General features: G+C 21.2%; 1 protein-coding gene across 1 annotated transcript in view; it reads right to left on the reverse strand.

The window, feature by feature from the left end:
- Window positions 1-18440, reverse strand: part of LOC112599610 (glutamate receptor ionotropic, NMDA 2B) — a 265062-nt gene that overhangs the window by 120366 nt on the left and 126256 nt on the right. The gene's annotated exons all lie outside the window — the stretch shown is intronic.

Here is an 18440-nt window from a genome sequence, read left to right on the forward strand (position 1 = left end):
TAAAATGTACTCAATGATGTAAGTATTAAATAAAAAATATGACAGTTTAATACATCATTGAATTCTAATTTAACACACCTATTACAATTTACAGTACTCTCTTGATACCTACTATACAGCAGAGCGATGTCTACTTGTTTTTAAATGCGCTGTAAAATAGTATAGGTATAAACCAATAGAATAACACAAATTAATTATTTTTTCATGATGATTTTGAGTGATAATAATATTAAATAGTTAAATTTTAATATTAATAAAAGGGTGCGCATAATCAATTACAAATTTAAATTAATTACAAAATTAAATAAACTTAAGAACTTATTATTCATACAAATTAAATTTAAAAATAACTTTGTATTAAAGTGTCACCATTTATATTATTTTAAGTGGAAAATCCAATTAAGAGAAATCTCAAAAATAGTATTTCCATTATATAAACTTTAAATAAAATATGTTAAAAAAAAGTATAAATTACAATTATAGAGATTTATAATTTATGTTAGTTTTTTATAACCTTTAATTAGCTGCAATTATCAGTTAAGTAAAAATTACTTGTAGTATCTTTAAATCAAATAGGTATATAGAAGAAAAAAAAATCGTGTATTTCATGAAAATTGGCCAAATAGTACACAATTAAAAATTTTTGGTTTCTAGTAGTCTATTGTGTAAAATTACTAATACGTGGCGGCTTCCAATTACAATTAAAATACTTCATATATGGTTATTTACTTGTTTTACTTAAGTTATTTGAAATTAGAAGTACCAAACAGTATAATGATTAAATAAGGATTATTTTAAGTATTTTTAATAATTTAAAAATTTAAACATAAATAATTACAGATATTTTAAATTAGGTGCTTAAAATAAATCATTTTTGTGTAATAAAAAAGTAATATTTTTTAATATTAAGTTTTATTTTTACTCATAAAGTTTTATAACATTTGGTGCATTTTTTTCTAACTAGAAAATGTAACTAATGAAAAAAAAAACAAAATTATATAATGCACATACTCACACACACGTATATATATATATATTATATGTACATAAATAATTTTAAAAACAATACATTTCTTGATTTCATTGAAATATAAAATAAACAGCATGTTTCAATTAGTCAAATCCAGATTTTATATTGGCTATTGCTACAAAAAATAATGAAGAATTATTTCCTAATATATACCAATCATATTATAATATTAAACTTTATATTAGTTATAGGATCAATACGCTTTGGAAAGCCATAAGGTAGATTTAACCATACAACTTAGAAGAGGTTTGCAATAATGATAATTAATATTGCAGCTATAAGCTATAAGCTAAAATAATCACCTACCATAAAACTTAAAAATACTATTTAAGTGCCATTCGAGTTTGTATTCAAAACATGATTCTGGTTAATATTTATAGTCAAAAATTATAGTAATTTTATCTTATTTTCATAAATTTATTCTATGCATATTTTTCATAAAGTAGTAATTTTTCTGGCTAATGTTGTTTTGAGAGTGATAATAATGATAATTAATTTCTATACAATATAAAATTATTTTAAATATTATTCAAATGGTTATTCTATTGAAAAAGTATACCTACAATCTACATAGTACATATAAGTATATTTAACAGCTACACTTGATTTCCGAAACAAAAAAATTTAATTTAAATTATAGAATATATTGGTTATATTTATAAATGAATAAATTTTATCAAAATAATACTAAAATTTTAACAAAATTATAAGATTTAAATGTATAAATAATAAATATGATTTATAAATTAAAAACAATAACATAACATTATGATAACTTCATACAGATAAATATAATATTGTCTACAATATAAACAAGATGGCATATCGTGTCAAATTAACAAATTAATAATAAGGAAATAGAGTAATTAATGCAGTTAAGCTAAATAATATAATTTTAAATAGTCATTAAATGACAAGGATATTAATTAAGGGTATGACAAAAATATATTATTATGTTAATTACAAGAATAGTACGGAGGTAACAGCATTTTAGAACGACCGTTTCAATTGTTTTTTAAATTAAAATTAAGACAACAGGATTTCAAGTTGTAATAATACCTTTGATCATTTTAATCTTATTTTGTGGTTGAAGCTAATTTTCTCGATTTCACACGTAAGAAAGTTGTGTACAAACAAATGGTGAATCACTAAATTAATTTGAACCACAGTAAAATTTCTTAACACGATAAAACTATCTGCTGTGATTCAGCTGCACAATAATGTTTATGAGTATTGTTATTCATTGTGATACTTACACAAATGTGTCGTCAACAAATAATCTTAAACATATCGACGTTAAACGGTCGTGATTAATTTGTCAAAGTCACCATTTTACAAGTCATTATAACAAGAACGTTAATAGGTAACACGATATCTTTTAAAGGTCATCTCATTATTTTTAAGACATTGTAACTGAAACAAGCTCCAATCACATTTATTTATATGAAAACAAAAATCACTTTTGTGCTAAAATATTTATAAAAATTATGTTTTCCTGTACAATATGTACATTTATATTTGCTTATAAAGTACTTATGTCATTGATCAGTGATAATGATAAGTGATATGCCTGTTAACTGATAATAATTAATGTGAATGGTTCACAAATAATACTATTATTTCATTTATTTTTGTAACACAATTTATAAACAAATAATTTTATAAAATATATTTATCTATATTTTAGTGTTACTAGAATCGTATCAGCTGATGTGTATAATATAAATATTTAATCCTGATAAAAATTTCTTTTGCTATTTTACATTGTTGAGTTTAATTGTTATATTATATACATTTTTAACGTATTTATTATTATTATTATTAATAATACATTTTCTGTGTAGATCAAAGTAGGTACCTTTTGAACATTGTTTAACACTTTTTATTTAGCAATTCAAAATTTTTAAGATACCACAATCACCTATTTAAAATATTCAAATAATGATCATAGTAGGTAATAATATTATCCACTTTAAAATAAATATAATTGAAAATCAATGTCTGTAAATTATATACGAATAATTTAAGAAAAATATATACTCGTATATAATATATATATATATATTATAAAGAACGACTTACTTTTTATCTTTATGAAAAATCTAAAAACATATTTTTAAAATTTTATTTAAGTCACATTATTTTTATATTTGTTACACATTTGTTACTAGTTATTTGGAAAAATTATATTCATATAGTTTTAGCAATTACTTAGTTTACACCTTAATACTATAGTGTATGTAAGTGAAAGTTTGAAAAATAAAAGTGAAAATAAAATAGTTTTAAACCTAGAGTGTTCCTGTATAAATATAAATATTAACATTGAATGAAGGTTTATCATATAGAATGAACACATTATGATTTCACTAACTTTTAACCATTTATAGGTACCTCTTAAAATCTCTTAAGTGCATAAAAAAAATTAAAAAAATTATAAGTCTATATCCAAACTAATGCAAAAATGCTCGTATAGTACTTAAATATAAGAACCAGAATAGCCCTACGAATTTTAAGACTAGAACATTACTGGATTTAAACATTGACTGGTTATATTCAGATTTTTGTGATTTTTCAAATGTAAATATACACAGATACTTTAAAAACCAAGTCTTTGACCAAACATCAAAAATATTTTATTTATACCAATATTACTTTTTTCATTTAAGAACTCTGAGCCAACATTCTACTTTATAATACTCAATGTAAACAAAAAAAAAAAAAAAAAAAAAAGATGAGAGAGAGAGAGATCTTTTACTGTAAAAAAATAAAAATAAATATATTTATAAAACATATTCTTGTTCAGTATGTGCATAAACAAGGTGCCTGTTGTTCTTTGACGCATTTTTAAAAATTTTACTTTAATTTAAATAATAGATTATACGCCAATAAAAAATTTATCATTATTGATTTATGCTTATATATATATTTTTAATCTAATTATTAACAACTTCAAAATCTTGTATTTAATTTTTATGCTTTTCACCAAATAACATTTTTTATGAACATTAAAAAAAAAAAAAAAACTAAAAAAAAAAATCAAATACAGTCTAATGTCTAATAATAATATAAAATGCAAACAAAATTTGGATTTTTTTTTTCTTAATTATTTTAAAAAGTACTGTAAATTGTCAACGTTGTCCTCTAAAAACTAAACCAAATTTTTTGAAACCTCAGAGATTGATAATCATAACATATTTTATTCTTTAAAAAATTAATAAAAATATACATCGTTGTAAAATCAATATATCTATCGCTCTGTTCAGAATTTCAAATTATTAATAATATCAAGTCAGAAATGTTAAATATTAACGACATCATAAAAATATTTAAAATATTAAGTACAAAAATGGAATGTAAAAATTCACAAAATATTTTATTAGATAGGTTTATATAAGCACTGTATTCATACTAGGATTACATAGGTATTATGATAAGTAGGTATAATACATAGATTCAAAATTAATTCAATACATAACATCAGTTTCAATTGTTGGTTATTGTTACCTTTAATCTTTTCAAGTTCACAAATAATAATTGAACTGCAGTTTACAAATAATATTTTCAACAACTGTAGTTTAATATAACATATCCCCATATTATTCAGAAATATTTGTATTTAACAAAAATAAAGTCATTTATGTGATGCAAATAAGAAATACAATAATAATAATAATTTTATTTTTTTATTTTAAATTGCAGATTATTAATATTTTCGGAAATTAATTTATCGGTTTATACATGATAGGTATATTATATAATCTAAAAAAATACGTATAAGATAACCAATCAATTTTGAATTAAAATTAGTATTAAACAATATTTTATTTCAATATTAATATATTTTGATTTATTTTACATAATTTTATCCTAAAGTTGTCCTATTTGCCAAAAAAATATGATAAAAATATAAAAGGTTGATTTGTGATAAAATCAACATAAATAATAATAATCGTTTATAAATCTTAATATAGCACACAAAGTATTTATATATTTCTATATATATATAAATTATTATTTTATTTTATCACTAAATATCTGGTGAATTATCACACATTTTTAGCAATAACTAATGTTTATAAGAAAACTGAACACCTGCTAAATAAAATATTATACAATCGTACTGTTAATTTCACTTATAAATTAAAATATAATAATAACAGTAATACAACCATTTCTATTTGATTTAAATTTATATACTTTTTCTTTATTTAACTAACAAAGTTTTGTTACTGTTTTGAGTTAATCTATAATATAAGTTTTAGAACTTTAATATCAAAATGAGGGATTATTATGTAGTATGGACGTTGTTTTAATGAAATTGTTTAACACAAGGCATATAATGATTTTATATAGCTACTGTACAATTTAAATTATCCTAATACTACAATTAATAAACTTCTAAAAGTATGTTTTTGGTATTAAAATCTCTTATTGTACATATTGGAAATTTTTAAACTTTCATTCTCGTTTTAAACAAGTTTATTGAACCACAATATTGACAAATATGAGTTAATTTATTTTACAGTGTATTTTTATTCTGCATGAACCAAAACTATGGCCACACAACATAAAAATGAAAGTTTATATATTCTATATGTGCAGTTTAACAATATTAATTAAATAATTTACTATTAACATTTACATCAATCGACATAGTGTATAGTCAATTTGGATAGATGGGTAAATTAGATTATCACATGATATCAAAATCTATTGTTAATTAAATTTTATTATTAAATTCAGCATATTCTAGAAACAAAAAAATATAATATAATGTATTTATAATAATAACGTTTATTATATTCAAAGAAATAGTATTTATTTAGTTTTTTTTAATATCTAGAAATTTTAATAAATTATTAATACAAATTAAGGTATTATAACCACAACTTATCAATTACAATATTTTTCTTTTGAAAAGAGAGGTCAGAAATATAAAAAACCCTTAGTACTTTTTAAAATAAATAAAAATTTAAAAATAAATAAATAAATATTAAGTAGGTATATAATATAAATAATATAATATTAATGATTTTAAGATATCTTTAGTTACTAAAAACTTAAACAACCTTTATTTAGGATCATTTTTTATCGGATAAAAGTAAAATAACTTATCATTGAATAGACATTTAATATATCCATTATGGTAAAATACTCAATGAAAAGAACATTTATACTCAATGTATAACAAAACGGTTACCTACTTTTGTTATATATTATTACTTATGTATACACTAAACATGTTATACATTCTATACATTTAATGAATATCTAAATATCGGAATCAATTTTTTCCCTAAATTACTAATATAGACTTGGTAACTTAACTATAAGAGATTAACTAAGTATACTTTGCTATACTGGTCAACCTCTTATCCTCTTTCACTCTAAGTCTAAACTTATAGAGTTTATTCATAAGCAATATATGTTTTAGTTTACACCAGGTAATCTAGGTATTAATATTTAAGTATTATTCAACTATTAATAGAATAATAGTACTTTAAGGTAATATTTAGGTTAGCAAAAATGTGATGAGATTATTTATTTTTTTTTTTAAGTTACCTTTAATATTTTTTAATTTATCAAGAATAGTTAAGTGTAGTTGGCAATTTTAATTCAAAGTAAATTTTTATAGTCAATGAAACAAAATATACTTTACACTAAAAGAAATCATTAAAAAAATATTCATAGATTGTATATACAGTAGTCGCCGCTTATTGGACTCACTTTGGGATCCTACAATTTGAGTCGATTAACCGAACGAGTCAATAAGGCGAATGACTCAAGAAATGTTGAAAATGCTTAAATTTAAAAACGTATTTACTTAAATATATGTATTGAGGTTCAAGGTATTTATGTATAAAAATAAAAATCTAGCTATACGCAACTAAAAATAAAATAGTTAAATAAAATAAAATTAATAAAATACATACATAATTAATAAAATAAAAATCGTCTATTCATACATTACCTGTCGTACTAATTGACATTGACGACAGCTTGGTTTATCGTAATTTATTTTATCTCCGCGATAAAAGCATAATACCGGTACCGACTTATTTATAACACGTTTGTTCAATGTGTGTACATATTTTATTTATTTATCTAATTTTCAAATGTCTCTATTAACCGGTGTGTGAGTCAAATAGACGAATTTTTTGCTGTGTGTTAGTATATGTGCGAATCGGGACCATCCATTTTGAGTCTAATAGGTGAAAGAGTCAATTAACCGTGAGTCCAATAAGCGGTGACTACTGTATTAATATAATCAACTAGATATTTAAAAAAAAACGTATTAATCATAGATTATAATTATTCACTTGAGAGTTTTTACTGTAAAAATAAACAGTTTTCTATTAAAAATCTCCAAACTTAGGGGGATTGTGCTCATTGAAAATTATTTGAAAATCTCGCTTTATAATGAAGTATAATTATTAATTACGTATTCAGTTGTTGATGATCATTTTTTTTTTTTATGCAAAAATGTAACAGATAATAAAATAAAACATATAAAAAATATATTTGATTTATAATTAAGATAATTTAAATCTAAATGTAAAAATAAATACTTTAAAGATACTTTGGTTTTAGTTTTTATATATTCATTAAAAAAATGTAAAAATTAGTAGGTTATTTCCATTAATATGTTGGAATTGAATATACAAATGCACAAATAGTTTAATAACTATAATATATACATGAAATATAATTCTTTATGAATTACGATTTTGATTAATAAAATTATGACAAAGTGCATTTCTAGATAAAAAAAAAAAAATAAACCATGTATTATTAAACAAAACGGATATTGAAACAATGAAGACGAAGAATATAATTGCTCATGATCATATTCTAATCCCTAAACGATCTTACTTATCATTGCTTAAATTGTAATATTAAAATAAAGAATAATATGTAATACGTCTATTTAAGCAGGTAATATTCTGTATTAAGAGTTCTATACAATTCAAATAAATAATTATAATATATCAATGTAAAATAATTTAATGTAATACAAAATATACTTATTGGCTTATTAATGTTTTAACTGCAATTATATAATTAATTAAAAGTCATGTGAATGAGAATAAAATTTGTAATAAGACAATAATCATGATAAGACAATTAAATAAACACATGCATTAAAAACAATTCTTCTGGAAGCAGTATGAGGTTTGAAGTACCTGGGTTTTATCATTTTAATTAAAAGACCAATAAAAAAGAGATTTTTTTTAGTTTCCGGTTTTTTTTTTTTTTTTTATTATTATTTAAGAGTTCCCGGGGGATTTCACTTAGAGTATATTAAATACAATGAGCTGTAATATATTCGTTTTGTGTGCTATTTTTGCAACTAACTAAATTTATGAAAACTTATGCGTCTTATATTTTAGAAATCAAGTTATTTGTTTATTATACTTAATTCAAACAAACACAAACAAATAAATTAATTTTTTTATGAAGTTTTTGTCAAACAAAAATGTTTGAGTATTATATAAGTTAAAAAAAAAAAAAAAAATAATAAATAATTAAGATATTTGTAATTTAGTTCATACTTATATAATTAGTGTAAACTGAAACAAATGGATGAATTAAAATGTATGTATTAAATTACCTTAAAAGGTATTTTTAGTTAATAATAAGTTATTATTAATCATATCATATTATGCTGTTTGAGTCTATTTTCAAAGAAAAATAATTAAATAATATGCTTAATTCCAAATGTTATTGATGAAAAACTGAATAAAAATAAATATCTTGAATGTCAACCACTAAAACAGTTAAATACATAAATATTATATACATTTTAAAAAGGCAGATGAATATATCATATTTCAATTTTTTTTTATTTGATAAGCAACAACAAAATATCAGTTTATTTTATTATTAAGAACAGATAAATAGGTAAAGAACCACTAACCATTAAAATATAAAATTCAATATCCATCACAAGTTGAAAAGTAATTGTAAAAGCAATTATATTTATATTAAATGTTAGAAGTGATTTTGATTTAACACTTGAAAATTTGTTTTGAATGATTAAAGTTATTAATAATTAGGCAATATTGATGTTATCACACCTATAAATTATACAAAAGCAAAGAAAATAATTATAAAAATCAATAATATCACAATATTTGCTCGTATAATTAAATTTAATTACACCTAATGGCAATTATTGACGTGGATAAATTAATGTTTTTAAAAGTGATCATCGCAAATAGATATAAAACTCAAAAATAACATGTAATAAATTAATGAAAAGAAAAAAAAAATAGGAGATCAGTATGATAAGTGAATTATCCTGAATGAATTATAATATTTAATAATACACGTGATCTTTAAAAACATAAAATAAATAAACACTGTTTGTATTTATTCAAACTTTGATTTGTTGACCCTTACTTTTATACTATAACACATGTTTATATACCACCATCTAGACTTTTATTAAAGTGGAGTGTTTAAGAAATATAAATACGTTAAGCTAGATCATGTGTATACCTCTTTATATATACATTATATATACACACTCATCCAATCCAATGCAAGACCCACTGAGAGAAAACAAAAATTTTCTGAAAACCCAAAATCTTCTTAATGTATTATATATAAGATTTCATAAAAGGCATTTACTTTCCACGGAGTTTATTCTGAAAATAATGCAGAAAAGTTAAGATGTGATTCACTTACACACAAGCGCACAAGCGCCAGGCAAACAGAAGTAACTTTTTTGCAATACTTTCGGAAAATAAAACGATATTTTTCTGAGTAATTAGTTATAAATTGTTTAGGAATTGAGTTTGAATCTTTCTGTGTTTTACATTTCATAATCTGTATGATGTATACAATATTTTTATACATTATAAACGTAATTGTAAAGTATAATATAAGATAATTGGTTCGGTATCTATGCCAAAAAATGTTTCCATTTCATCACTGGACGTCGTATAACGTAAAATATTGCAAATAATGCTTACGTTGGCGTTAAAATTGTTCAGAGAATATTTATCTAGATTGCCTCTGACGTATACACAATAAATCCCTAGTGGCCAACAATGAATAATACATACACGTATTGATGATAGAGTAGAGGTCTTATTTTTCGTTTAGGTTGATAAAAATAAAAAACTTTCTGGGGGTCTGTGAATATATTTTTTTTGTACAGAATAATCATAATCAATCACTTTTTTACTATTTACATCAAGAATATTTCAGAAGATAATCAGATTCAAATAATTCACAAAGAATTAGGTCTAATAATAATTGTTTCATTAAAAATAAGTCTTATATTATTGTTTATTAGAAAAAAAAAATAGTATACAAATTAATTAATAGATTACAATAAGCATTTTAAAACTTTATTGTCTTTATTTTTATTTTTTTTACCATTCTACTTCTATGCTTTGTAGTACTTTGTACATACATTAATTATGAAAAAATTCTAAATAAAATTTAAAAAAATGTTTTAAATATTTTTTTATTGTAATAATTATTATACAAAGTACTGAGTATTAAGATTAACGAATGTAAGTACTATTGATAGAAATACGTAATTTAATTAAAATAGTTTTTTACAAATTATAAAATGTTATAAAATATAAAAAAAAATGTATTAAAATCAACAACAAAATGACGGGCAAGTGGGTATCGCTTTGCTGTACATTAGGTGTCGAATGAAACTAACGAGTTTCAAGTGACACCTAATGAGTAAATCACTATGATTAATTTTGTTAAATTTGAATTCAATTTCAACCCATTATTGTATATACACTTCTGCAATAAACATATTTAAGTACAATCATCTATAAAAATACTTTTGATAAACATTTTAAAACAAAATATCCAGGATATTAATTTTGATTTATGTCTATAATTAAGATCCACGAGTACATGCATTAAACACTTATTTGATATGAATGCATCTTCAAGGTTATTATTGTTGAAATATTCTAAATATTAATTCAAATCGTTATTTTAATAATACAAAAATTGATTGATTATGATTAAATAGCTTATTATATTGGTTAAAGTAATATTTAAACAATTCAAATTTTATATCCAACTCATTTACCGGTTTAATTGGTACCTATCAAAACTTGTTGATTTTTTGACATACAGTTGTTAATAATTATGACTATTCAGATTTTTTAAACAACCTACGCTACAAATGGTTTCTACTTTTTTATTTGGGCTATGCGTATACATTTTAGTCGATTTCATCACCATTTATTTTTTATGTACAAAAAATATAGTATAATATAGTTAATGTATCTATAAAATGTATGTTTCATACACAAAATCCAATATTATGGTATTGATTCAAGTGAAATATAGCCGTGGATTCAGGTGCGTCATTTCAGGTTCTTATGAGAGAGTGTAAATAATTTATAAAGCCAATATCATTCTATCAGGTTAATCATTATTTTAAAAAATCGCTTTTTTACTAAAGAATTTTCTTATCTAAATTAAACATAACTATAATTATATAAACATTATATATAATGACATAAATATGACATATCTATACTTATACTCCATATAATATTAAATTGAAACAGGAATGCATTAAAACTATGTCTAATGATTATATAAAAATTTACAACTATTAGATAATTTAATATATTATAAATATTGTATTCCAAATAAAAAAAATTGTTTAAAAGTGAGTATAAAACTACTAAATAGATACTGAAACAAATAATTAATAATTATAATGTATTTAATATGTATAATACAAATTAAATATTTAAATTTTAATGTCAAAGCCTTTTGGCCTATCGATTAATACTTAGGCCAATAATGGTGAAAAGTTGCAAGGAGTGCAAGAGGCAAGAACATACCAAGAAACCTTCCACAAAATAAATTAATAGAACTCCTGCGTTGATTTAGCCAAATACAATTTTCAATTATAATAATTTTTAAAATATTTACAAACAGTGCCTTTGGTGGGGAATTAACCAACTGAGGCCTTAAATCATTGTAGATGATTTATCAATTTAATATATTTTTAACATTTACAATCACTCTAGGAACATGATGATATCACTCTATATTTATATATTATCATACATACATTACTTATAATTAATATTTAAAATATTCCTAAAATATGTATGCTTAAAATAAAATAAAAATGTACATGTTTTTGCTTATTGCAATTTAATACTAGTAGTATTAAAAAGGATATGTATTATTTACCTACCTAATATGTATTAATAAAATTAATATTTTTACTTTTACACGTTATAAAATATAGAAACACAATTGTTTAATTTTAAAATAAATGTAATTTAGTTATTAATAAAATACATAACATCATCTATGTGCTTTTGTATAGATTATGATTGCATCGTTGTAATATACTAACTATCTAATAAATCATTCAATAATGAAATGTACTGAGAGTTTAAGTATTTTGTACAGAAGTATTTAATCTATTTTTATTAAGTACCTACTTGTGGGACATATGTTATACAATTATGATTTTTATTTTTCACTGAGATAAAAATAATATATATTATACATTGTGTATATTTCATTTTAATTTAATTACTTTAAAAAAATAAATAATAAATAAATAAACTATTATCAATAAGAATTTTCGTTTTACTCCAAATTTATAATTTTTTTTTTATTTTTTACTTATTTAGATTCCAATTAGAAATTATTACAGTAAGTTAATGAACAATAATATGAAATCTTATAATTATTATTTTATACTATTATTTATTTCTGAAGTGGAAAATATAATTTTAGATTAATAAATATTTGTCTTTTGTAGATGAGTATGCACGAAAGATTAACAACTTACAGAAAAAATTTAATTACGTTAGAAGTAAAAATATACATTTAAAACTCTTTATTATTTTTTTTAGTTTTATCGTAAAATACGAATCAATGAACAATGAATTCGCATCATTGCTAATGCCAGAGTATTTTTAAGAGATGGATTATAAATCAAAATTATTTAAAAATATGTAAACCTATGCCATAACAATTAGTTTATTTTAAGGTACCGATATTGAGTAATTTATACTTATATACTTCTAGAAAATTTAATTAACTAATAATATATTAATTTAATTCATTAACATTGTTAAATTTAATTTTAAGGCAAAGTAATACAATACTGTATTTAAAAGTATTTGCTTATAATTAAACGGAAACTATAAACTGTTTATTAATTTATTATTATTATTATTTTTTATACATACATTTTGTTACTTTTCTCATTGAGATACATATTATTCACTTATTAAAGTTATAGAACACTTAAAAATTATTAATTCATGCTTGTTTAAATAGCCAATAACATATTAAATATTATTATACACTATCAGAAATTATCTAAATTTTCCTTAAATAGCTTTAATTTCGACGTTAATTTATTTTTTCTTCTTTATTAATGATATTTAAGATGTGTTAATAATATTAATAGATGATACAATATATAATATCAAAATACAGCAAAAAAAAAATGAGCTTAAGTTAGTCACAAACAATAAAATATTTAATGTATAAGATAAAGTCTGCATAATGTATAACTTTTCCTCTTTAAAAGTTGCTGTCAGTGACATCGCATAGCGTGTTTTGTGGAAGCTGAGATTGTACGCGTCTATAGTTTCATGTTTTGGTTCCTAGTTTAGGTATATACCATGCTCCTTTGAATGTTAATAATTTTTAATGGAATTTTTTTGAATTGTGTTTAATATTTATTATTGTAAAGGGGTAGTATCCCTATGGGGGCACTATTGTAGACTTTCCTATTTAATCATGAATTATGGGTTATTAAACATATGTTTAAAAATTTGAACTGAAAGGTTTGGGTTTATTTTTAAATGTTTGTAAAATAAGTAGACAAATGTAGGTCGGTAAGTAATGGTCGAATTAATTTGAGATATATAATAAGAATAAAGATTTTATTCTTATTGTTGGTTTGTAGTTAACTGAGAGATAAAGATTTCTTATTCTGGTATAGTCATACGTGAATTGTTAGTGAATGAATTTCCAAATAAGTGTGTTGTTAATGTACTTAACAAAATTATCTCTTATATTCTGACTTATGGTTCCTTGGTTTTCTATATAAATACGCTGGGGATCGTAATATTTTTTAAAGTGATAACTTCTTAGCACTTAAAGCAGCATTAGGTTCATTTTTTTCATTTTTTAAGTTAAGTGGTGGTATAATCTAAAAACAGTTGAGTTTTAGATTCTAAATGACATTTTTATAATTTCGAGGGAAGTAACTTTAATTAAATTAAATTAATTTAATAAGTACATAAATTAATAAAATATATTTTAGTAGGAGAGAGGTTTAAAAGTAAAAAATCTCCTATTATTTTCATAACACTTGAAAAAACCTAAAAACTAAAAAACAAAAATTAAAGAACAGCATTAACTTTAAAAAAAAGAAAAACGAATTTATTATTTTGATATATTTAGAGAATACTAATATACTAATACTTGACATTTTTGAAAAAAATGTGTAAATAATATTCAAGATAATATATAGTTCTTAGAATGTTATGAGCTATTTAAAATCAAAATTTTTAATCTACTATTTTTCCAATTATTTTTAAAACTATTTGGGTTTTTTTTATTTTCAGACCACTCAAAACACTAGATCTGATTTAATATTTTATTGCTCAAAAAAAAAAAATTACAGATATATAAGCAATTGTAAAACCAATATGTTCATCGCTCCTTTCAAATAAAAACATTATAAATATTAATTATTTTATAACTTTTTATAAAATTCTATTTTAGTTTAAGTACTCAAATGATAATTAAATAAAATATTAAGATATCAATTAAATATATTCTTAAATTCCAATTTTAGTCCAAAAAAAAAGATCAAAACTAAAACTGTAGCTTGAGAATAATTATAAACAATTAAATACTTAACTAATATTATGCAATATTTACAATTATATTTTAATATAGAATTTATTATCCGAGTAATAAAACTGACAAATTCGTAAATGGTTGTCAATATTTATAAAATTTGTTAAAATAATAGTACTTAAAGTTAGTTCTTAATTAATTATAGTATATTTAATTTGAATATTTCTGAATTAAAATATTAAAAAAAAAAAAAAAAAAAAAAACAAAAAATATACATGATAAAAATGTGAGCCCATTATTCATTATTATCACAATGTGTTCACCCAAAATCGACCACCGTGACATATACAGAATTACATAAAAGACCATTTTTTTTTTTTTTTTATACATATATGTTTAATATAAAACAATGTTAAAAACATTATGTATATATATATACATATTACGTGTGTCATCTAATGGTTATTATACAAATTATACAATATACTTTTAGTATCACAGTAAACAGTGAACCTACATATTGCACAACGATACATTTTCCCTGTAAGTCTTGACAAAATATATTATTTAAAATAATATACTGACTGTGATAACTGATAAATGACGCGATGATATTCAAAATATTATCCAAAATTTTCAATCAATGATTTTGAAAAATATTTAAATAACACTGTACACTATGATATTACTGCTTGCTAATAATATTTAATAATAAATTAAGTGGATACGTAAATATTATGAAAAATAAACTTTAGTATCTCTTAATTGATCATTCAGTATTATTTGTTTTTTAATATGTGATACGTGTATGTATTTGTTTTTATTTTTTTGTATAACCAAATAATAAAAAAATATCTGTAAATTACTCTTAATATTATCTACTGCTGTCGGGAAACTTAAAAATAAATAAATATTATTTTCCTGCAACATTAAAACTTGCAGCTGCTTAGTTCATTAACTAAATATTGCATTTCACCACAGTATGTTTTTTTAAATGTGCACTATTTTTTTTTCCCAATTCATGAAACGCCTTAGTTTTAAATAAATTATTTATTGTATTATTCATGAATAAAGTAATTTCATGAGTGGGTTGTAACAATCTTAAATAGTCTTTAATTTAATAATTATAATATAAATATATTTACGTGCATAATAAGTATATTAACGTTTATGCAAAGCAATAATTATAGATTATACATAAAATCAATCCAATTTAGTCAATAGTATATTTTTCCAAACTCAATAATTCAATTTTTTTTTTTTTTTTTGTTAATTGATAGTTTAAATTATGTTTAATAATAAAATAATTTAAGCCACTTAAAAAGTCAATATAATATTAGAGCACTCAGACCACACAAAAAACTCGAATATCATTAAAATTGTGTCAATTAATTTTACAATAAATATAAAACAGTTTGTAAATTTACTTTTTAGTAATTATATCTGTTATTTTAGTATTGATAACTTGAAATATAAATAATTAAATTATTGTGTTAATTATGTCTCATCTTAGTTAAATTTTATTAATATCTAATTTAAACTTCGACTCTTCCATTATTGCATTAATTTATAGTCCAAAATTATTTGTCAAAAATATTTTTCAAAGCGTAGAAAATTTAGGTATATGAACCAATAAAGAAATTTAAGTATTTTTTTATGATTATTTAATTAATCCTGTAGTTGTATTGTACCAACTTAAATTCAAAAAAAAAAAATGTTTGAATATAATATAAATGATCTAATTTATGTATACTATTTTATAAAGCCAACAAATTGTTTAAATATATTTTTCATATTATTATTTTTAGTCATCAAGTTTAAATCAAGAAAAACAAACATTGTTTATTTTACTTCCACAGTAATTTGTTTTTCTTTGAAACGATAAAATAAACTAAAAATCAACTACTTTACATTGTTTGCGCGATTCATAGTCACAGTAAATAACTAAATATATTTCATCTGTTCGTACAAATACAATGTCCATATACATATACAGATTACATCTCGCTTGCTATCAAACAGTTATATAAACTATAGCTAAGTATACAAATACCGTTTTATATGTCACAACGTTCGGTTTTCCAACGCCTCTAATCTTCTTGACAGATATTTACTTAAAGCTGAATAACGTTTAAGTAGAATTCCACAGAGATGATAAATATCTTAAAAAATTCTATCAAAAACCGAATTCTCTAAAACTGATGATTTTACAATATATTATTACAGACATTTTTGGCTTGATAAAATATTTTGAATATTTTGAATTGAAACCCAGTATATTGTCAATATTTTGTAAATGAGTAAATATATGAGAGGAGTATACATATATAATAAAAATGAGAACCTTCAAATATGTTCAATGTTCATACTTCATATTTATTTTTTGTCAGAGAAAATAACTTTTAAAATTAGAACGATTCATAATGTAAAGACATTTTACATTATAGCTATCAAATATACGTATTATTTAAATAGTTCATAAATTATAATTATAATATTATGAGTATTAGACGAAATAAATAATTTAACTGATGAGGATATTGAAACAGATTTTTAATATTATAGAAACAAATATGTATGTAAATAAAAATTATATTTTTTATTAAAAATAAATATATATATATATATATTATTTATAAAATGAAAAAATAGTAAACTGTATCTAAAATATTGAAAATACATTATGCATATATTTCATTATACACAGGTGTTTTGTGAAGAAAAAAATGTTAATAAAATTATGAGATACGGAGAATTTTTTTTCATTGAACGAAAAAATATCATCTACAAAGATTATTAGTTTTGAAAAATCTCTGTCATATTGTTTAAAAAAATAATTGTATTTTTGTATATTTAAAAAAAATATATTTATAATGATTTAACTAGTTTTATATAAAATTTGTAAAATCTATTTGGTATTATTTAAAAAATTGTATTGTTATGTATTAGAAAAAAACATAGTTAATAAAAATTATATACTCGTATATTCCTGTATAATACGTTTATGGCTAATCTTCAAACATGGATACACTTTAAAAACATAGATTTAATTTGTGGCCCGATCTCCGGGTAGTAAAAAGTAAACAAATATTATTTTTTTTTTTTAGGCAGGTAAAATATGGCCCAATAACTGACCATCTATATGTATTATAGATATAAATATATAATTATCATACACCATATATTTTAATTACTGTATTAATTATGGAGAACATTTTGTTTACTTAAATAACTGTATTAAAATCATTGTATACAAATTGTATAAAGTAATTCTTTGCAAAAAACGTTCAATGTCAAAAACTTGATTGTGATTAAAAATAAATAATTTATGATTCTCAAATTTTGGTCATTTTGTGTGTATATAATATAATATAAATATTTATATTTTATGGTTGTAAATATCTAATATCATCATAATTTAAAAATATAGTTATTTTTTTTTCATAAATTATAATTTTTTTGTTAAATGCTTTAAAGAAAAAAATAAATAAGTTTAATCTCATCGCGTATACAAAATTAATTAAAGATAGTTGGAGATAAGCTAACGAAAAAAAGTGATTTATAG

The sequence above is a fragment of the Melanaphis sacchari genome, unplaced genomic scaffold, assembly GCF_002803265.2.
Source record: "Melanaphis sacchari strain LSU unplaced genomic scaffold, SCAv2.0 Contig53_pilon_pilon, whole genome shotgun sequence".
Classification (NCBI taxonomy): Eukaryota; Metazoa; Arthropoda; class Insecta; order Hemiptera; family Aphididae; genus Melanaphis; species Melanaphis sacchari.